Raw genomic sequence first — 21,480 nt, 5'->3', positions numbered from 1 at the left:
GCTTTTCTGGAGCGCCTTGAGGTGCCCCTCCAAAACCCAGCTCCTGCCAGGTCGGGCTCCTCAAACAAGATGGAAATCAATGTGCTGCTCTGCTTTGGGAGTGAGCAGGGCCTTCTGGCTTCTCTTGTTTTTGTCAGACCTGTGTCAGCCAGGTAAATCCTTTCCTTTAGCCCAGTTTATCTCACTACGCTGTTTATCGTAGCGGGAAGCCTGAGCCAAGAGCCCTTGGGCTGAATTTCTGCCTGTAGGTGCCATGCAGAGGGCTGACAGCAGCTTCCTTGCTTTTATTTGCTGTAACAAAAGCGACTGCCACTCAACTTCACTTTTTGTGAATCACTTTGGAAAACAACTTCTTCACCTCCATTACTGATGGCTGCAAAGTGTAATAGAGATGTAGGAAGGGCAAAGATCTTAGTGCTTTCCTGGCTTCCCTGGTCCTTGTAGGATCCAGATGTTCTCACTGATGCAAGAGAACGAGACTCACGTGCTGTCTTGCCGCAGAGGCCATGCTTTGGGCGAGAGGGATTAAGTGTTAAAGTCCTTAATGCTTTAGGAGTCAAGAGAAGGGCTTGGCACAGTTCCTTACCTAACCCTTGAGCCTTGCGAGTGTTGGTATCATCACTTCAGGATACGTATGGGATATTTGTTCTTGCCCGTAGATATAGCCTGATGGATGGTGGAGCCCTGCCAGATTTCAGTGTATAGGATCTGGCAATGAACCTCCGTGGTGCAAAAAGGAATGCAAAAGATTTTCCAGGTAAATTTTGAGGAGAAGGCAGAAGTTTCGACTGAGCCGGTGGGACAGCTGAGGTCCCATCACATCCCGCTGGAGCGAGTCGGTCCATCCTTGCAAGCGCTAAGAAGTATTTCACCAAATCCCTTCTGCAGCTGAAATGTCTCAGCTGAACTTCCCTCCTACAATGAGCCTTTTGTTCTCAAAAAATAGGAAGTGAACCTCTGTATTATGTCTTCCTTTTGAAACTGAGAGAGGAAAAAGGAAAAGCATTGACTTGCTTCCTGTCTGCCTACCTGGGCACTTCTGCTGTAAAATATTTCTAGGCTTTTTTGATGAATTTTCCTCTTAAACCAGGCAATAAAACTGCTACATTTCAACACCATCAATACTTATTTTTGGTATTGTTTATCTGGAGGCCCTGGTCAGAATCAGAGCTTTGTTGCGTTAGATGCCATGCAAACACACAGGGAGGCACAGCCGTGCTCTTTGGAGAACCAGCTGATTCAGAGGTGCAGACCTGGCACGAATGATGTGAAAGAGGTGACTAAAACGGCCTGATTATCCTTAGGGAAATACCCATTTATGATGAATGGACAAATATTCATCCGTTGCGTAACTATTGACTTATGGTGCTCCTCTTGGTGAAATTAGCAGCTGCTGTGATGCAAGTGTAAGGCTCATGCTTGGTTCTTGCTGGGCTTGATGCTGAGGCTTGGTCCCTGCAGAGGATGGGAAGCAGCCCCAGTCCCCTCCACACGTGCGTTCGTCACCAGCTTTGCTAAGTCTGAAGAATCATTTTTTAAGAAAAAGTTCTAGAACCTGAAGCAATTTAAAAAACAACAAACGATAGGTAGGTTTCTGTTGGTGCGTTTGCCGTCAAGAAATGAGTACAACTGGAGGTGAGGAGTCCAGCAGTGACCCTCTATTCCTTCTAGTCTTTGATTGCAGGCTGGATGCATCCCTGGGAGTTGTGCTTTGGGCAAATGCAAGGTTTTGGCTGCCGTTCAAGGGTGACTCCACAGAGAGCAGCCTCCAAACCGTTTGCAGTTTTGTCTCGTATTTGGATGCGATCCACCGTGGAAGTAAGAGCCACCCATGGAGCTCTGATCTAATTTTAAACTTTCCGAGAGCTTTCAGAGGATTTGATGTAGATGCTCAGCTGGGGGTTGAAGTAGATGAAGTAAAACATATACATGAGACACACGGCTAGATAAATAGGATCCTAGCAGGGAAGGCCCGTCATGACATAAACACAGATGCGCCTTAACAATTAGATATTCAAAAGGACTATTTATGTCCGTCTGATCATTATGCAATCCATAAAAAATTCAAAAGCGGTGAAGCAGGGTAAAGCAGAGATGCCTGATTAACCAGACTCAAACTTAGCTGGAGCAGTCCCAGAAACATGAGGAAAAGGTAATGAGTGACCATCGGAAAGACACATTTGCGATGGTGTTTCATGGAAATAGGATGGAGAAGGATAAATTGCTATCGTTTTGACACTGCAAATTTCTGTAGGTTTCCTAGAAATGGAAGGTAGTGTCCTTGTGTGTACTTTAAAACCATAATTCATCAGAAGTTAAATTTTTGGCAGGAAAGAATGAGTCTCTTGTCTGCGTTTCTAGATTGCCAAAACTCACTTTTTCAGGGTTGAGTTGCCTTTGTTATTATTATTGTCTGTAGGAGGCTCAGTGCTGAAACAGAGTCCCGTTGGGCCAAGTCCTCTGTACACCAGAAAGAGAATCTCCATCCCCAAAACTTGCAGTCTGAATATAAGGAAAAAGATAACAGACAGATTGGGAGTGCCAAAATAGTGCAGTTACGCTGCCAGCCACAGCAGTAAGTAGCAGTCAACATCTGCTAATTATTGTCAAGTTCCCTTTACCAAAGGTTTTTTTAGTTGAAGGCAGCTGTATTTGAAACAAAATGTTTTTATCAATCCACATTTTTTCCCACTTTCCGCTCACAACAATCATGATTTTATCTTTTTTTTACCCTCCTCAGTTTTGTCTTCTGCAAGACAGGAAAGCCATTTCTTGCTCAGTTCTTGACAATACTTAGCCTTTTCCTTGAATCTCAAACAACTGTTTTGATTTTTTTTTTGAATATTTTGATTGTTCCCCTTATCTCCCCAGCCTCTATTATTATATTTTTCCCAAGACTTTTTGAATACGCAGATTCCAGGTGCTTAAATGAAAGACGTGGCCAGATGAAAAGGCTGCTCCAACCATTAATTCCCCCGGGTCTGGTGTAACCTGAGTCCCAAGCCCAGACTGTAGATAGCAGACTTAGGGCTGGTGCTTTTATACTCGTGCAGAGCCGGCTAAGCGTAGCAAGCCCTTAAGCTGACCTGTGAGTAAGCACAGCATACTTACTGCATTATAGCCACATTAATAGATGGAGATATGTAGATCCAGGCTTGTGCTTGCTAAATCCCTGAGACTATATCCTGCAGGATGGCCCCATTCAGAGCAAAATCAGAGAATACCAATAACGCAGTGAGCCCGTTCTCTTGCCCGGTTTGGTCCTCCTTTAGGTACTTAGCTGTATCTAGACAGCTTCTTTCAGGATGCAGCCGGTGCAGAACGGGGTGCTCTGCCGGATGGGAACGGTGTGGGTTGTGCTGGGGCAGGAGCTGAACGGGTGGATATTAAACAAACGTACTCCTCCAAACATGTGCAACTGATGACATACTAAATGAATGTTAGAAAGTCCACGAGCAAAAAGAGGGTTTTTTATTATTATTTTAAGCTCAGGAGAGTGGTCTCTTTGCACCTCTTTGCAGTGGCTGGGTATATCAGGTTTCTGCCTACGTTATTTTCGGGCCTGGGAGGAGAAGCCCTTCCTCCTGCAACCCTGCCACAGCCTTGGAGAGGTCAGGGCTGGACTTTTCAGCTGCAAATTGGAGAAGATTTCAAAAAGTTTAGGTCCCATTTAGACTGCTAAGGAAGGACAACTTCCATTTCGATCTTTGCAGCCAGGCTTTATACACTCCTTGGCGTTCTTGAATTCCTCTCAAAATCGACGGCCTCATTTTGGTGCCTAAATAATTTTCTTTGTAGCTGAATTTTCCGCATGCTGCTTTTGTGCCCGGGCATGCCATGACTCAGAGACACTTCTTCCCTGGTAGCTGTCCATTATTGTAATAATTTGTCATCTGAAACTACTGTTTTCTATTTCTCCATATTGCCTGTCACATCCTGTCCGACTGACCGTCTCAGTCGTTTGGCTGCACTTGACTCATTTCCATCATGTGGGAGACTGGTGAGAGGACGTGTCCGAGTCAGTACAAATATATTTAGGAGGCTGATACAGCTTTATTTTGAAATCCTCTCCCTTGCTGCCCTCCCTGTTATTGTTGAGGTTTCTCATGCGTGTGTCCCTCATCCAGCTTCCACCCCTGTCCTTGGCCAACCCTTGGGCCACGTCTCCCTGGGGCTCTGCTTGAGATTGCCCCATTTCATAAGTTTTTTCTGCCCAGCTCCGTTCCACCAGCTGAGGCTGATGATATTTCTGAACCAAGATTCGAGACACCATCCTATTTCCTACCACATACTTGCTTTCTGCTGGGCTGAGTCTCCTGGTTATTTATATCTGCCCTGGTCTTTCTTGATTTGCTATTTTTGGCAGGGGGATTAACCCTGGTTTCTCTACAGTCTGCCACTTTGCCTCTTCTGCTGCAGCTCAACTTCTCCAGACCTTGCTCTTCTCTTTCCTTATCTTCACTGAGTGAAGGAGGCCACCAGTGGCTTTTCAACAGGTTCACATCGAGTCGTTTTTTTTCCCCTTTTTGACTGATGCTTAGCAGGTTTTAATGCAGTGTGAATGCCACAGACAGTATTACTTTGGAAAATGAACCCAACTTCAAAGGAGCTCAGGCCGTTTCTGCGGGTGCCGCAAAGAGGAGGAACCGAAATCACTGTTTTTACCCTGACTTTGCCATCTGAGCAATCATGCATTTCTGGTGGTTTGTGTTATTCAAAATCTGAGCTGTCGTGGCACTCGGAGGAGGAAGAGGCTTAATCACCATCTTCTTTTTATGTGCAGAAGGTTTCCTTTCAGTAATGAGGCCTGCAGTTCATAAATGCATAAATAGCAAGCCTTAAAATAGAAAGTTGCAGTAATCTCTAATTCTCACTTGATTTTAACCTGCTTTCCTTGCCTTTCCACTGCATCCTGGTGGACAGTTTCTTTTTCAGTTCTCTGAAATGAAATCCTTAGTAGCTAGGTCAACTACTACTGCTTTTTTTTTTAAAAAAAAAAGTTTTTTGTAAAGGATTTTGTAAAGGATTTTAAAGGATTTTGTAAAACTTTTCAGTGAGATACATCAGTGACCTGGAGAATTCTCTGTAGAGCTGAAACTGGTTTTGTGACAGCCACTCCTCCCAAAATTCCCGGTAAACTTTTTGTCTTATTTTCTCAAGTTTTCAGTGCCTTATGTGGTCAAACCTGGTGACTAGGAGACTGTGCCTGCAAGTTGCGGAGATGCTGAGGTTGTTAGTCCTCTCACTGTGTTCTGCAAGATGGAAAGTTAAATGCATCATGAAGATGCTCTGCCAATAGCCAGAAGCTGGGATGTAACAAAGGAACCAGCCCATAAAAACTAAGCAGTACAGAGAGGATTCTTAAAATATCTTTAAATAAATAGGACATCTTATATGTGCTATCGTAGCAGAACAAGGATATTGTGATGACCACCTTCACAGTAGCTGTATCATGTAGATCGCATCTAAGTTCACAAGTCTAAGGATAGTGATCTTTCCAATATCTGTTTCAGCTTTCAAATCTGGCTAATATAAAAGGATTTTATACCTGTTTCTGCATTAGGAGCTCTGTGGTGCAGGCACTTTACTTTTTAGGTTTGTGAAAGCACTTACCACTTAACAGGTGAAAAGATACATGAGTACAAGTCCCACCAGGTCATCCTTTGGTCATTGTGACATTTTGTCAAACCAGTATAAGAAATTCTTTCCTTTTGCACACATACCACACACTTTTTGTCTTAATCGAGTGTGGGGCAACCATCTACTCTTGAGAAATGGGGACTGTCTGTTTTTTGGACACGATGCCCTGTGCTAATGCTAAAAAACCAAGGCCAGGCTTGACAACTTGTTGAGAAGAAACTGATGTTGCAGTGCTATGTAGCACAGCCTTCCTATTCCAGAAGCAGAAAGCCAGCAGAGTTCATACCCAAGTGCCCAGACTTTATGAAGAGCAAATTGCTGCATAAACAGTATATTTACTTTTGACGGTGTGCTCTCTTAGAAACGATTAGGGAGGACCAGAACATCACTTCCACCCAGAGTGACAAAACTGCGCAGAAAAGGTTTCAGCTCTTCAAAATGTTAATTAAAGAGAAGGAGCTGGCCAGGCCTGTGCCCTGGAGCTGGACGAGCCAGCACTCCTGTGCCAAGCTGCAGCCACGGGCTTTCTATGTGGTCTCGGAAAATTAGAGGTGGCTTGCGGGGCCCATGTCCCCGGAGCCGGCGGTGAATACGGAGCAGTCAGCGCGTGCCAAGTCCCGCGGCAAATAAAACCAAACCGCCCCTCCTGCTAAGCCATGCATCAAGCAAACCTCCTGGGAACGGGCTCGGCAAACCTCTTCAAATGCAAATCGTCGCTCGCCGAGGCACAGCTTCATGTGCCCGCACCGCCGCCGTGCTGCCCCCGAAAGCCCGACGCAGCTCCAAGGCATCGTAAAGCACCTCGCTGGACTTTGACCTCCTGCAGCAACGGGCCGGCCCCTGCGGTGGACGGGCGGCTGCGTGCGTGCGTGCGTGCGTTTCGCCCTCCTTGGCCAACTTCTTCCCTTGAGTAACTGCCGCCGTCTACGCGGCGTGGGTCCGTCTGTCGCGGTCTGCCGAGTCTTGGCCGGGTTCCACCTGGCAGCTTTCCACCTAAGCCCCTTCAGGCAAAACAGGTCCTTTCTTCCTCTCCCGGGGGCTGGGAGCTGCCAAAAAGGACCCCGGGATTACAGCGTTAATGAGAGCGGGAGAGGCTTGTACCGTTGCCCACTGTATGTCATGAGCGTGGATTTATCTCATCGCAGCCCTCGGCGCCCAACACAATCCTTGTCACGAGAGAAAGGCGCTGGAAGCTCCAGCGACTCCCACACTGGACGTTTCAGAGAAGAAACTAGTTCCTTGATTGAGCTGGGCAGAGAAAGGGGCTGGATTAGTGGAGGTGTCGGAGGCTTTTTATAAGGCAAGAATCCCTGAGCGCGCCCAATTTCTTGTATTTTGTCTAAAATCCGTAGAGATCCCTCTCGGTGTCCATCTGCGAATGCAATACTGGGGAGAACTGTGGAGGATAAAAGCCACCATCTCTGCCCCTCCACGTCAGTGATGTCCTAGCAGATGCCCAACTTCTGTAGCCCTCCGCAGAACGGACCATTACACAAACAGAAACGCGGCGGTCAGCGAAGGAGCATGATCAAGCAGATGCTCAGCCCCAGCGTTTATCGCTAGACCTTTGCAGCAAACGCTACCCCGCGTTTGCAGGAGAGCATCACATGCCTGCAAAGCAAAAAGCCTCCGCATGGCCTGGTGCTTAAACCCGCAAGGAGGTTTTCCAAATATTTGCAAAAGGCTTTGGTGCCTTCCTGGGTGTTTCAGGAACGCTGTGTGTTGTATTAGGGTGGGCTCTTCGTTATCTTAAGACACTGCCCATCAACAGACCCCAAACTCTCGAGACTGTGTGGAGGGTATAACATTAAGTAACGTAATCTGCATGGGTGCACACAGGTTTTTAGCAGGTACCGCAAGGGACTGGGAGCTATCGATGGGTTTTGTGGCCTGGCTGACTCACCTCATTTACCTGCCCCTTTAGTGCCCTTTCCACCCTTCATATTGTTCCTTTATGCAATGAACGTTCTGGGTACCTGTAAGGGACCTGGCAAAATGGGATTTGATCTAAACTGAGGCCTCCAAGGTCTGCTGTCTTTCCCATGCCAATCAAGTCCCCTGGAGCAAATCCTGCTTTGTTATGTTAGCTGAGCTGCAGCCTCCTCCTCATTTTCTCTTTGCACTGAGGAGTGGGAATAGCCGGGAATAAAGAAAAACAGGCAGAAAACAAATAGGCCCTGCCAGTGCCAAATGGGCTTCGTAGGGAGTTCATTCCTTGTTGTCTGTTATTCACTGCGGTGATTTCGGGCCTCCTTTAATTCAGCTCTCTCACAGCCAGCGCAGGCTCGCACAGATGCAGCTGAAAGTGAAATTAGAGCCACGGTCCATAAACACTTCAGCCAGGATTAAAGGTGCTCCATAAATGCAGCATGTGTTGTTGTTGTAAGGTGCAAATGTTGATTTTTGGCTCATTGCTGAGAAGCTGGCCTGGAGTTTGAAGGCACGGAGATGGCGCAGAGACATGCAGGGTGCACAGCTCTGAGACGAGCCATCTTCTCTCTCTCTTTGGTACCACATAGCAACGGTGATTTTAATTACGGATTTCATGTTTTTTCCTCCCCTGTTTTAAATGTGGAAGGCCACTACAGTTTTGTTCTGCTGGCATTATACTCTGGTTTCTCTTCAGATCGTATAAATCTTTTGCCTTTTACTAAAGATTTAGCCTGGAGAAGAGAAGGCTGAGGGGGGATCTTACCAACGTATACAAATATCTAAAGGGAGGGTGTCAAGAGGATGGGGCCAGACTCTTCTCAGTGGTGCCCAGCGACAGGACAAGAGGTGACGGGCACAAACTGAAACACAGGCAGTTCCATCTGAATATGAGGAAAAACTGTCTTTCCTGTGAGGGTGACAGAGCACTGGCACAGGCTGCCCAGAGAGGTTGTGGAGTCTCCTTCTCTGGAGACGTTCAAAACCCACCTGGACGTGATCCTGTGCAACGTGCTCTAGGTGACCCTGCTTGAGCAGGGGGGTTGGACCAGATGATCTCCAGAGGTCCCCTCCAACCTGAGCCCTTCTGTGATTCATTCAGACTCGTTTGCAAACGTAGCCTGATTCACTGGTTTAGAGCTAATTGTATTTGCGGAGGGCGAGTGCTCAGCAAACGGCAGTGTGTGAATTGACTAAGCACTCTTGTTTTCTCTTGACACTGAAGCTAAATCAAGCATCTAGACGCATGCTAGATCATGACGGAGACACTGGGAATGTTTCCTCTGTTAAATCGCAGAGCAAGGATTTGGGGATTTTACCTGCTAAGGGTTCCAGGAGCCCAGGGCCAGGCCCGTGAAGAGGTGCTGGGTCACCAGTCACCAAGGGCTTAATGTGGAATATTTCTAAAAGTCCAGTTCTCCTGCCCGGAAAAATGCACCAAGATGCAAATCAGCTAAAATGTGCAGCCCTAAACTGAGGCAATGATTTACAAAATGGACCAGCAGGCCAGTTCACAGGGGGGTTGACGCGTGACGTTAACGGCGTGCTATTAAACGCAGAGTTCCCCGCTGCCGAGCAGTGCCGTGTGGCACCGTGCCGGACGCGGGATGGAGCGAGGACAGCAGGTAGTGGCGAAACTCCCCGCAGGAGCCTGTCCAAAACTTTCTCTTCCTGCCCATTGCCCTCCATGTAATTGTCCCATTGGAAATCAGCCGGGAGGAAGATGCCTGGAGGGGTCTTAGGAAAATCGGCTGTGGAGACCGGACTTCAGTGATCGCTAGAACAGCTGTGATTCACGTTTGCGCTGATGTTCACAATGCAAGGAGTAAATCAGCTGTCAGCCTTGGCCAACGAGCAGAAACTTTGCACTTGCTGGCCTGGTGAGCTTGATAAAATCGCTGTGGTCAGTGATCCTGGAGGTGCACGCGCGTGTGTAGACCCTATGAGGTCTGCTCCCTTTCTTCCTCATCCTGCCCCGTTGTGGGCTAACCTTGTATCTGACTATGGGCCTTTGAGGCCCATGTCACGTTCTTGCAGCCCAGATATTCCAAGGAGACCGAGCAGCATTGCCTCCACCTCCAGCTGGACCTTTGGGTCACACCTCTGCAGCTGCTCTGCAGGGGGGCACTGAGCCCAAATCAGCCGTTTTTCACAGGAAACTGGTTCCTTCTGTCTTCTTTCTATTATATTTGGTAGCCCAAGGCTTACCACGTCCAGCTGGAGCTCTGGAGATTCAGGTTCAAATTGATTTTCTCCATGATTCAGAGCAATAATTTGCTCTTGGATATCCAGCTCCTAGTTACACACTGGTCTGAGGTAGGTCTTCCTCCACACCTCTTTCTGGAGTTAGTCCTTCTTTTGGCCCAGGAAGAAAAAAAGGTCACTTTTGGGAAGCTCAGGTCTGAGTTCAGTTTTGTATGCCGGTGAATATTTGGGTCAGAAAACTTCCATGGGACAGTGTTCCCCTCTCCCGGCAGAATGTCCCATAGCTTTGGTGGGAGGGATGAACCCGGCTTAGCAGTGTGGTGACTGGGCTGCTTTATAGCTCTAACGCCAGCATCTTCCTTTGTGGGAAGTGGATTTTTGTCAAAACGACCCCATTTCCTTGAGGAAATTACGATTTTTGGTTGATAAAGGCAAATACCTAGATGTAAGACACATTGACTTTGTGAAGGCCTCTTTGTACCGTGGGGATACTGGTGAAGATTTCAGTGCCATTTCCTGTATCCATAAAGAAGATTTTAAGTGGGCTGTAGCACAGGTGAGCTGGAGGAGCTTGGCGGATTGCATGCCAACAGGTCAGATATTGCATATCCCAATTTCAGGCATTTAACTTGGACCTAAACCCTGGCTGTCATCAGAGCTGAAGAATTCATTGTGATTTTTTTAGGAGAAAAGGGAAAAAAACCTCAATGTCAAAATTGTGGAGGAGTTACCAGGGATAATTGTTTCCCCATTGTATATAGCAACAGTTAGACCAGTATTTCAGCTCCATTGACCCAATACTCCAGAGGATGTTGACAAATTAGGCAAGGTGCAGGAGAGAGTACAAAAAAGTTGGGTTGAGTTGAGACAACGGAAAAGGAGTGGGAAAATGCATTACTGTGCTGTGATTAAAGAACTCGATCTATTTATTGAATCAGAAAAATGATTAAGGGGTGACTGGGCTATGTAAGTGAATATTTTCATAGGAGAAAGTTCTAATTAGTAAAGATGTCTTTAATCTAGGGAAAAAAATGCAAAAAATCTGCTGGTGGTTGCTGAGATACATAATGCAAATTGGAAGTAACTGGGTGTTTAAGCCTTAGGACAGAGAGCCGCAGGAAATGAGGAGTGCTCTGTCTCTTTATGGAGATCAATCAGTAAGAAAGTCTTTCTAAAATGGACTTTGTCAAGGCATTGGGCTTGGGTGAATGAAAATATATTGCCTGTGATACAGATAAGGTCAGATGAGCTTATCATTACACAAGGAATAGCTTGACTGTAGACAGCAAACTATTCTTAACATTTATCTTACCTTATTTTTCAGAGCAAACGAACAACTGAAGATTATTCAACATGGAAAGAACATGCCAGATCTGACTGGAAAATGGTATCTCTAGCATCTGAAGACATGTTTCTGAATTCGCTAGGTAAGCATTTTTAAGGACATATCAGTGGGTATACTGCATCTTCAGCATAATAACAGGAGCTTTTCTTAAACAAGTCCCTAAAAGCAACAGTAGCCTTGAGGCACTGGGTTTAAAATACGTTTATTAGTTCTGCTCAACCAACTTCTTCCACTTGGCTTCATGTAAAAGATACCTTGGTTTTTATTGCAATAGCCCATGAGCAAAAATCTCTCACTTAGGCATGTTAATGCACATCCTGTGTGTTTACTAGGTCTAAAAGGAGTGCTCTGAAGGGCTATTTTTGAAGGCATCTAAAGTGTTACTAAATGAAGCCTTACTTTCTGTCATTTGCCCCACTGGGAGTTATATCTATTTACTACTAATAATTTTTCTTCTCTTGAAATCGGCAATGCCACCTTCTCAGGTCTGCAGACTTCGCATAGAGCGTGAATTTCTGGTTCTGTAGAGAAAGCAGCCTGGGAGCAAGTTGGAGCAAAAAGCATCAGCAAAGAGCAGAGCTGCTCAGGCCTTCACTCCTCTCCAGTCACATAAATGTATTTACTGCAAACTCTGTCACCTCCATCCACCATCCTGGTCAGAGGGACCAGGAGTTTCTAATTTGGCTCCTGGGTACAGCAGAAATCACTCTACGTGTTGTCTTTCAAGACTTTCGTTCTCTTTTCTACTTCTCTACTTTCATTCAGTCGTTTGCTCCCTTCCTTTCTTCCACCACTTTTAGACTTTATTTCCATTTTTAATTAGTCATGCACCACTTACAGTTGCTCATTTTCCATGTCACGCATGTTCACATGGCCATGCACAGTGTCCCCCCAGGCTTTGGCTTGGTCTCCTCTATCTTCTGCCCTGGATGCCTGGTGCTGTTTGATGCTCAGAGAGGCTTCTTCCCTCTCCTTATGGAGGTTATAGCTCCGATTTTTTTCTGACATTTGATAGATCTCCTAGAAGAGGAGATCTGTGATGAGTCTAGCACATTGCGGTTCTCTGCTTTGAGAGGTCAAGTGATAACGCTGTAGCTGCCCTGAGCAGCTGCCTATGAACCACAACTCCCTCAGTGGGACGACAAGCAAAATTTCCCTTCTCTCTTCTAACTTTCTGTGGGCTTAGCAGCCTGAGCACAGGCTCCATAACCAGTCCCAAAGTGTGTTGCTACTTCTTTTTAATCTTCCAGCCTGATTTCCATAGAATTTTTTTTCCTCTAGAAAGCAGCTTGGATAGAGATGTTTTACTTCTGATAAAATTATGCCAAGTGGGTAGGTTTGCATATGCAACACTTCCTTCTCTCTGCTGTGCAACCATGGGGAAACCCTCCATCTTCTCCAAGCGGATTCCTTGCTGCTGTAAGGACCTCCCTAGGATGCACATAGGCCAAATGCATAATCTCCACATGTGGGGTAAATCCTAAACAGACTCTGAGTGATAAAGTATGTTATAATTGAAAAGAGGATAGGGAGAAAATGTCAATTAATATTTTTTAGATGAAAAAAAGAAAAGTGAATGCCAAAAGTCATTAAAATGTGTAAGTGTTCTGGGTGAGGGCAACCTCAACATAACTAAAAAAAGGAACAAAGTAGTAGTTCAGGGTGTACATCCAGGTTGGATGCCCTGGATTTCTCTGACCGGGAGTCTCAGATGTACCCAGCACTGTTCCTGCACCGGTGCAGCCCATGGGCTTCACACTTAACGTGTGAGGGACGTCTCAGACTGGCAGGACAGGCACTGCGTAATACTGTGCTCCCAGCAGCAAAACTGCGTTCCCTGGATCTGTGAGCTTTGCTGCACACGTGCAGATAACCAGTGCAGCGTGTGTGTGTCCGTGGCCTTCACGTGTGCACCTGCACTTAGGACACGGGGACTTCCCTACGGCCCCAGAGGTTGTCCCTGCAGCTCATGCACAGAAGATTGGGGGCTTCCCTCGCGCTGCAGGCGGGTGTATTTCTGCCTGGGAAGTCCCAGTAACTCCTAACGTGAGAACCACCAGGTTTGGTTTGCTTCCAAGGAAGCTGATCCACCCACCAAACTCGCCACGGAGGCAGCTCAGCTACTTCCTTCATCTTTTACTCTAGGAAGTTGAAGCGCTTTTTTAATAAACAGAACTCACTGAGTTTCACAGCAAAGGCAACCAGAGCCGATTGCAGTTCAAGGTCTGCTCTGGGGTCCTTTCACTTTGCTGGGCCAGCTTTACCAGGCGGTAGGAGAAAAAGGTCAGGGGAGGGTTGGCACAAAGTCCAGTGAGTGTAGACTTGAGAATACTTTTTTCTTTTTTTTTATCCAAACATCTAGATTTCTTGGGTGCTCAACTAAGCATTCCTGTGTATTTAGAAACTCCTGTTAATAACCTGTGTTTCCTGAGTGATGAGTGAAATCTTGATGAGCGAAAGCATCAACCACAATGTCCATAAAATGTGCCGTTCTGGCGGGAATGTTTACAAACATGCTGGGGAACTGGTCTGGGGCTGCAGGTTTAATTGCGGTACGGTCACTTCTGCCTTGGGAAAGGCCTTCTAGGCATGAGTATTACCATCTTAGACGTGATGTCTGGCTGTTTTGAAGAATAACGTGCAGAATAATGGCAGACTGATGAATGTAGAAGGGAGTTCAGCCAATGCCCTCCGTTGCGGGGCAGATTCTTGAGGGGCCACATCCTCCACATCACTGGAAGCATCCTTTGAAGGCAGCACTTTTGGAGATCCCACACTGTTCCCAGCTGCTTCTTTTGGCATCTGAACACCTTGAAAATACAGCCCTTAGAAATGTCTCCTGAGTTATCTTAGAAGTCTGGCCTGGGCCGTGGAAGGACAATATGAATAAGACAAGATGTATTGTCATGGGTGGAGAAAAATGCTTTATCTGTGGTCTTCCTGCAAGTTCTTCTGTTGCTCTTTCAGGCTTTCTCTTGTGTCTTTGTCCTCCGTGGGCTTTCTGTGCAGCTGGTAAGCAGGTGATCAGGAAAAAGGATGAAATCCATCTTCCTAACTCTTCCTCACTTATTTTGCAGTCTCAGCTATTCTTAGATGATGGTCCAGGGATGCCAGTTGTCTATAGAAAGTTACTCATTAGTCACAATCTGTCACCTCTTTCCTTTGCTTCCAGTCTAATTTGTATTACATAAGCACTAAAATGTATTACTTTCCTTCCTAGAGTTCCCCAGGTGACAAAACTTCTGTTGCCGGAGTTGAAAAGCAAGACAAAATGCTGTAGCTTTGGAAACCACTTGCTTTTTGACATCAAGAACATTTGCAATTGCATAGGATTTGCTGAAGCCACTCTAGGCATTGATGACCACTGGTTTTGGCTAGTATTTTAACTTGTTCTCTTTTATCAGCCCCTTTCGTAAGCTTAGACCTGTAGTCTGACAGCAAATGACCCCTGCAGTGTGATGAGCCCCAGCCTCAGCACTGCTCTTGAGGAGATGCTTGGGGACCGCTTCTCCCAGCTGTTGCCCAAGAGTGCTGGCCATGTATCAGGGGAGCAAGTTGGTTTTACCCCAATAACTGGTGGGAGGTTGTCCTGGAGCTTTGCAGAATTAGTGAGGGATCTTAGCTGTCCAAACCAGTAATGCTCCTTTTCTGGAGTATTCCCTTGAGGGTGTAAATGACATGCTGGAGACCAGACCGTATCCCAGAGGCAAGGAATTCAGAGCTATCGCTCAGTGACCCAATGTCAGGGACTATTTTTTCCTGCAGACTAAGATGAAGAAAGATCTCTGATACCAGAGTTGAAGAAGTTTGTAGTTGCCGTATAAGCATGTCCTTTTTTCACACTTGGCCAGTGCTGATGGTACCCTGGGGCCTTTGATGTCCCATGGTGGGGCAGAGAGAGACTCTGCGTCTTTTTGGTTTATCGTGACTTGTGCTTGCACACAGCTGTGCACACAGTTGCCACACTGATCCCTGGGGTCACACTTGGCACATGGGTGCTCTCCCCCGGTAGCCGTCACACGTGCCACGACATCAGCTTGCATCTGCTGCGGTTCTGCAATGTACTTGTCGCAAGCCGTCAGCCTTGCAGCTCACAGAGAGAAACCACAAGCTCGATCCGGGGCCAGCACAAACAGCTGTCTGTTTTTAAGTAGATTTTTTTTGTTTCACCCTTGAAAATCACCTTCAGCCAGTCTGGGTTGCCGGTAACAGCCTTTCCCACCCGGTGAACATCTACACGCCGCACGTGTCCAGCCCTGAAGCAGTTTCACCAGTAATTGTCGGCGGTAGGTGCAGCTCGAGGAGGCCATTACGGGACTGTTATGGAGGTGTTTCCTCTGCTCAAGCCCTGGATACCTAGGTAAGCTTCAAGCTGTAGGAACAGGCACGAGCAACCTCAGGGTCTGGTTTCAGCAGTTTGCGGAGGGGATTATAATACCCTTGGTATGTCTGGGCTAGACTGCGACCTCAAGGTTGTCCTTAAGTATCGCTCTCCACAACCAACCTTGGATCTACTTTGCTGTTTTCTGTTATAGCCCGAGACCCTTTTTGTGGTCAGCCAGCCCAGTCAAAATATTATCTGCGATTGCTTCAGCACAGTCTCCCGAGATTCTGGATAGGCAACAGGAGTCCAGTACCCAGAAGAGAGATGCTTGATGTCTGTTTTGCAATGGGTCACTTCTAAATGCAATGCGTGCCGAGATCTTTTTTTCCTGAAAGCTGCCTTCCTGAAGAAGCTGTGTCAGTACATGCCCGAGCACAGGCTTGGTTTTTCATTTTGTTCCTTGACCTCGGTCGCTGTAAAGCTTGGGGATGGTACGCTATAGGCAGCGCAGTCGGGGTAGTCCGGCACAAACAGCATCCTGGAGCAACACAATGCTGTTGAAGCTGTTTAAGGAGGTAAATCAGTGGGATTAGGAAAACAGATTTTGCTTTTTTTTAAATAAAAAGCTTTTTAATGGAAGTTAAAAGCTGATTCAGCACAACCAGGAGAAAACAACCCAGCAGGAATTTTAAAAAATAGTGTCTGTTTGTCAGCCAGAGGGTAGAACAATGCACATCTTTGTTCCAAGCACAGAGCATCCAGGAATAAAATAATAAATAAAGGGATTGCTGAATGGCACAGGCGCACCACGCCTGCTGAAGGATACTGAATTAATAGGAGGAATAAATCATGCTGGGTTTACCAACAAACAAGCTTGCTCATGCGCCCACCTCGCAGGGCAGTAAATCAGCCCCAGCTTGCCCCCGACACGGAGCAGCTGTTTCAGTTCCCTGAGCTGGGGCTCGAGCGGGCATAAAGCTGGCCGGATCCAGGATGCTTTATCCTGGCTGATGAACCAACTCGATGGAGTGAACGGGGAGCAACGTGCCGCTGCTGTGCAACAACTGTGGACCCCCCCTGCACGAGGCAGGGAGTTTGGCTGGGGAAGGAGCCAGCCCATCACCCTTAGTTGTCAAACTGGCCTTGAGCACCGTTTGGGTAACGGCAGGATTCAATTGCAACCTGATGATCATCTAGAAGGATGTGGGAGGTGACCTCTCATCACATGTGTCCTTGCAAAGGTGCTGGGATAACACCTAGCACTATAACACCAGCTAATCTGTGGGGATTTCTTGGGAAAGGCTATTCTCGCTGTGAATAGTAGCAATTTTTTTTCAGGATGCTCAAGGCATGGTCCTTAAAGATATGGAGGAGGAAGGCACTGAAATGTCTCTGACCTTCTGGGTGTCCTGGCATGGGCTCAGCACGCCCAGCCTCGGCTCTCTTTGCCTGCTCGTGGTGGTACGTCACCCACGTGTTGTGTTGGCTTTGCAAGGTGACTAACACCACCTGCCCAGCCCCGCACCACCTCCAGGCTCACCCAGGGGTTACCGCAGGGAGCGGAGGCCAGTCTGACACCAAGCAGGCTGCCTTTAGCCACTCTTCCTTGACAGATCTAGCAAAAACACTTCCCTGATCTTGGGTGCTTTCATCTGTTGGCTCCAGAAGTGCAGGCACACGGAGAGCCCAGGTAACATCTCCACCAGCTGAAGTGAGTTATCGCCCCAGTCTCTCTGCATGTTTGCAGCACATGAGCAGGGCAAGTGTGGTTTCTGCTCTGTGGTGGGAACGATGCCTGCTCAGGTGTCTCAGCCCCAAGCCACCATGCCCTGGGCTCAGCTGGGCATCGTTGTCTCTGCCCTCATTCGAACCCCCCAGTGGTCCTTGCTGCAGCAGTATGTGATGGTCTGCTCAGGGCTTTGGTAATAGGGCTGTAACATGTCCACCTGTAGGTCATAACCTCACACCAGCACTAAAATGAGTAGGAAAGAAAAGGGAGGATGTTTTATTCCTCATCCTGTGCCCCTCACAGGGAGGTCACCTGAGCACCTGCAAGCATGTCTCCTCCCTCTGTGGTCCTGTATGCTTCTCCAGCTCCAGCAGCAGGTAAAGAGCTGTTGCAAAGCTGCTGCACCAGGCTGTTTCTCACCTAAGGAGGGAGAAAGAGCTCTAAATCTTCCTGAAGTTAAGTTTGCAGGGGTGAGCATGGGGGAAGAAGAAGATAGCTAGGTCGGATTGTCAGCTGAGCTTTTGAGCAAGCTGAAACGTGTGTTGTCTTCGGCCGAGCTCTGTGCCATAAGGCTGGTCCTCAGTAATGGTGGTAGGAAGAACTTCTTGTGTAATAACGTATTGGCAGTTTGGCTGGGAGTAATTAGGCTGAGTCAGTTGGGTGGATGGATAACTTAACGGTGGAGAGGAGGCAAGAGCATGGACAAGGGAGACAGCAGAGGTGGAAGGAAGAGACTGAAACATGAAAGGAGGAAGAGCTGGGCTTGAGGGAGCGTGGATGTCATCTTCTTGTCTTGCCCCCTTGGTAGTGAGGTGCCCCAGATCCGCATTCAGGAGGGCAGGGCTGTGGGACAGGCTGGGGCATACGTGGGGTGGTGGTGGAGTGCTGCCCACTGGGGCAAGCCACGGCAAGGGCACCAACAAGCACCGGTGCTGGAGCTGCAGCTTGGACTTCAGACCACTCAGGGTTTTAATTCTTCAGCCCAGGCCAATTTGGGCCCAGTTATTCAGGTCTGGGTCCTCCTCCCACAGCTCAATAACTGGGCTGAGGACCAGGATGCTACCTGCAAGGCTCTACTGCTCTGCCAGAAAATCTGCATCTCGCCATAGGGTCCAAGGTCACCCAAACAACCCCAAATCTCAGCCAGGCAACAGGAGAAACGTATGCAGAAACACAGCTGTGGGTAGCCTCTCACAAGATTGGAGATATGGGGAGTTTTAGTCTCACAGAATTAAGAGAAAACACAGTTTGGCTTTGACTCCAATGTCCTCTGCATGGTGTGATCTGGATTAACACAGTCTTCATAATCAAAATTGTGTATTTCAAAAGAAATTTAAGTGGAAAAACTTTCTGAAACTCTTCCTGTCACAATTATTTCTAGTATTAGCAATTATTATCTTAAGGAGATAATATCTATATTGTTAAGTCTATCTGATTTTGTTCGCCCTTTCTTCCTCCTTCTACTTATCAACTTCTGAAATGACTACCAGAAAACAAAGATGCTCCTCTCTCCTTTTTTTTCCCCCCTCTCCCTTTCCTTCCTTGTTCATTTGACAGCAATTCATTTATACAAGAAGTTTCATTGCTTATCCCATGTAGTTGGCAGGTTTTTCCCAGGTATTTCCCATAGTCTTCCAATGGGGAAGGGAGAACAATTTTAAGGAATTCTAAACCCCCGCTCTGGAACAGTGAAGGTTAACTGGGGATCTCTGGATCAGATTGAAAAAACGGAGCTTCTCTTGGCTCAGTTTTGAAAAGATACACTAGATATAAAGTTCATCGTGTCCTGTTAAGTAGCTGTTGGCCAGAATGCTAAATCAGTCGAGGTCAGCACTTTGATGTTGTTGCTGGAGCTGGCTTGGAGGCAGCGTGTGGTTTGGACTTAAGACAGGAATTTAGGCCAGTAACTGACGCTGATGGGAAGAAGAAACAGGAAAAAAACATATATGAAGCTTTAATTTTTCTAAAGTTATGCTTTTTGCAACTGGTCGTGCAAAGTGCAGCATTTCTGCTCACCCTCCGTCCCCCTCCTGACCCAGCCCCTCTCTGTGTGTTCAACCCCCTTGAACCTCCGCTGAAGTCGGAGCAGAAACCCCTGCTGATTTCAAAGGGGCCCCAGCTGGGCCCTCGCGTTCCCAGCCCAGGGAGACCTGTGCCTGAGCTTAACTCTGCTCGTCGTTTGAGCAGGGTCCCTGTGGGTAAACCTGACCTTGTGCAGGACACATGGCAAGGGATGAGGAGCAACTGTCTTCTCAGCAAGTGGGAAACTTTGCAGACGTTACTCACAGAAAAGCTAACATGTCCCTGCTCTGGCTTTACTTACTGAGATCATAAAGGAAAATATGTACAATACGTAAAAGCACTGCTTTTTTCCTGAATAATAGACTTCTTGCCATAATAACTGTTAGCGATGCTGAGTGGCTATCCCTCCCTTTCCACACCTTAGTTTCATCCCTAGTTTTTAGTTTCTTTTACCTTCTGGCACATTATCAGGGCTGGGGGTGAGAGGGGGAATTGTAGACCACATTAGACCAGGCTTAATGAGCAGAAGAAAGCTTCAATAAGCAAAAGAAACTCTTTAATTACTTGTCTGTGCACAAAAGCTGCTTGGAAGAGAAGGCCATGTGCTGATGCTCTTCTAGGGTGTGGTCCAGGGTCAAGACACCTGGGTTTTGTCTCCATCGCTGGCTGGGTGAGCACTCTTGAGGCCAAGCTGTTAATCTTGGTGTGCCACCAGTTGATTGTGTTGTGTTTGTGATTTAATTTTGAATTAGTCTCACAGTAACACGTTGAGGATTGCAGCCCCTCCTGATCACTGGGTCGTGCTACGCTCGGTCCCAAGTGTCCTCCCAGCCTGTGTAAGCACGAGGTTGTCCTGGACAGTTATTGAACTGATATTTTGAGATCTGCCGTTGCAAGTTCCCTCCATTGCAATGCATGGGTAGTATATAGTCCAGCTTTTCCATAGGTGTTTCTTAATGGGTTGTTCAAGGAACTGACAAATCTCGCTGTTTCATAGAGCAAAGCAAGGGTCTTCTCATTAACATCTGCAGCTTATATGGCATAGGAGGAAGATTGTTTCAGTATAGCTTCTCAGTTCCAGCTAAGCTGAATGTGGCCTTTCTCTCAATAATTTGGTAGGATTCGTCTGTTTTCAGCCAAAAACAGGATATGGAAAGCCATATGGAAATGAGGAAGAAAATGAACCAGATTTGCCTTAAGGTTTGGTCCAAGTCTTGTGTCATTTCTTACTGTCTGAACTGGTTTGCCTGTTTGCAATAATTAGGACAGCTGGCTAGGAGAGGTGGGGCAGCGTGGCCTGGAATGCCTTGCTTTATTGGTCCCTTTTCCTCCTTTTCTGATCTCCTTATGGATCACATCAGAAGAGGAGGATTCAGAGTGTTTGTCTGCTATGATGGTTTGCCATCAAAATCCTGAAGCTTTGTGAAACATCTGCAAAACAATCTAGCCCAGAAAGAATAGAGATTAAGCGGCATATATGTATAATATATATAATATATAGCATATATACCTACATGTATAGTAACTGAGCAATAAGGTAGTCTTAGTTTTCAATCTGGGTCAGTTCTGGGTCAAGCTGCTTTACCCATCCTCCGTGCGGTACAAAGTCTGCCGCTACTTTTGCATGTATTTTAAGAGGTCGCCGGAGTCTTTGTGTTGCCGCCGGGCTAGCTGGCGTTGCCTGGAAGTCACTGAGCTGTATAATTTATGTTGGAATGTCAGCATTTGAACAGGCGTAAAATTACAACTCATTACTGTTGTTGTCTGTGGCGCAGACGCTCGGGTTTCTTGGGCAGTTGTGGTAGCCTTTCGGTGAGGCTGCCTTTGGGGACCAGCTTTACCTGGCGGAGTGGGGCTGCCGTGTTATTTTGGCATTGGAAGCCCCTTAAAAAAAAAGTGCAATTCTTGTTCCCAAAAGAATTGGGTCTTTTTGACCCAAACACAACTGTTGTGTTGAATTTATTCTAATAAATCTTTTTTTCCCCCCCTCTTTTTTTTTTTTTTTTTTGTAGCTTGGAAACTGTCTTGGAAGCAGATGGTACCTCTTGTGCGGGGACTTGGGCTAAGTCACACTTGGGCTTACGGCACCTGCCAAAGGGATGTTGTTACACGAGGAAAGGGTGGACAACCAAACTCGGACCTGGACCAGCTCCTGGAAAAGCATCCCGGTAAAGCGCGCGGCTCTTCCGAGTGCCGCGCAGTGACTGCGGCCGTGTCCCCGCGAGCAGGGCGGGCTTGGCCGGAGGGATGCAGGGAGGCAGCATGGCCCGGGGAGGGGGTGCGGAG

At 47.1% G+C, this 21,480-nt stretch overlaps 1 non-coding gene across 1 annotated transcript; it reads left to right on the top strand.

The window, feature by feature from the left end:
- The first annotated feature begins 8,246 nt into the window (after window positions 1-8,246).
- LOC135325183 (U5 spliceosomal RNA) lies at window positions 8,247-8,367 on the top strand. Its single transcript, XR_010386360.1, has one exon. It is a non-coding gene; the product is annotated as a U5 spliceosomal RNA (small nuclear RNA).
- Window positions 8,368-21,480: the final 13,113 nt, after the last annotated feature.

This window comes from Dromaius novaehollandiae, chromosome Z (genome assembly GCF_036370855.1).
Source record: "Dromaius novaehollandiae isolate bDroNov1 chromosome Z, bDroNov1.hap1, whole genome shotgun sequence".
NCBI lineage: Eukaryota > Metazoa > Chordata > Aves > Casuariiformes > Dromaiidae > Dromaius > Dromaius novaehollandiae.
This window is presented reverse-complemented; position numbering and strand designations above follow the sequence as displayed.